We start from the raw sequence: 1451 nt of genomic DNA, 5'->3' as shown, positions 1-1451 counted from the left end.
CAGGTTAGACGTTTTGCAAATTGACTGGCAGGGAGGCAGGTAAATTTGGATTCTGAATGGCCAGTTTGAAAGCAATTGTAGCAGCATAGGATGGCGGTGGGGTTATCCTCTGCAACATCTCTGCGTGTCTATCGGGACTTCCAGGCTGTGAGCTCGGTGCTGATGGGTCGGTTGGTTTCTACCACAACAGGCCTCGGTTGCGCCTGTGGGTGGTGGTGCCGGTGCTTCAGCTCCTCTGGGGCCTGGTTTGCGGCGCCCAGCACCAGCTTAAGTAAGCTGCGCGAATATGGGCTCCCCTTGCAGGCCCAGCAGCTGAGGCGCAGGTCCCCAGCGGACGCTCCTGGTCCACCCGCCTCACCTTGGGCACCAGTGGGGCGGCTCCGGGCCAGGGTCCAGTGCGCTTTCCACCCGCCCATGCTGCCTCGGGCCGGCGAGCTCGTCTGGAGGCCGCAAACAGAGAGGGAGAGGCTCCAAGCGGACCGCTCCGTCAACCGCGGGCAGTTTTCGAAGGCGGCGCGCGGGAAAAGCCGAACGCTTCCGCTCCGCCACGCGTGAGCGCTCACGTCCTCCGGAAGGCCTCTTCTCCGGCCCGGCCCACCGCGCGCTCTCGCTCGCTCGCCGGAGCCGCTCCTGCCACGGTGGGTCTCCGTGAGGGAGCCCGGAGCTGGAGTACCTGACCCGCAAATATTTCATTCATTCCTAAAGCTACTGTAGTCTGCTGTTATTTTCTGTTTAACTTTGCTTAGATTCCGTATATGAGTTAAAAACATGCAGTGTTTGTGTTACTGTGGCTAGCTAGTTTCACTTACCATAATATCTTCCGCTTTCATGTTTTTACAAATGCCAGGACTTCCTTCATTTTAAAGGTAATATAATATTCCTTTGTGTATATATACCACATTATGTTGGATTCCATAGCGTGATTATTGTGAATGATGCTGTAATGAACATGTGACTGCAAAGGTCTCTGACATAATTATTCATTTACTTTTGTTACGTACCCAGAAGCAAGATTCTTAGATCACACATGAGTCCTTGTAAATCTTTGATAAATCTCCACACAGTCTTCCTTAATGTTTTATAGTTTTACTTTCCCAATAGCTATACACAAGGCTTCCCTTTTCTTCACATCTTTGCCTTTGTTATCTTTTGTCATGTTTGATAGTCAGTGTTCTAATAGGTGTTAGTGATATCTCCTGTGGCTTTGATTTGAATTTTCCAATTATTGATGATGCCAAGTATGCTTTCAAATACCCACTGGTAATTTGTATGTATTTGCTGTTGAAAAATGTCTATTTTGAGCCGGCGCTGAGGCTCCATAGGCTAATCCTCCGCCTTGCGGGGCCGGCACACCAGGTTCTAGTTGGGGCACCGATCCTGTCCCGGTTGCCCCTCTTCCAGGCCAGCTCTCTGCTGTGGCCTGGGAGTGCAGTGGAGGATGGCCCAAGTGC

Source organism: Lepus europaeus, chromosome 7 (genome assembly GCF_033115175.1).
Source record: "Lepus europaeus isolate LE1 chromosome 7, mLepTim1.pri, whole genome shotgun sequence".
NCBI classification, from domain to species: domain Eukaryota; kingdom Metazoa; phylum Chordata; class Mammalia; order Lagomorpha; family Leporidae; genus Lepus; species Lepus europaeus.
This window is presented reverse-complemented; position numbering follows the sequence as displayed.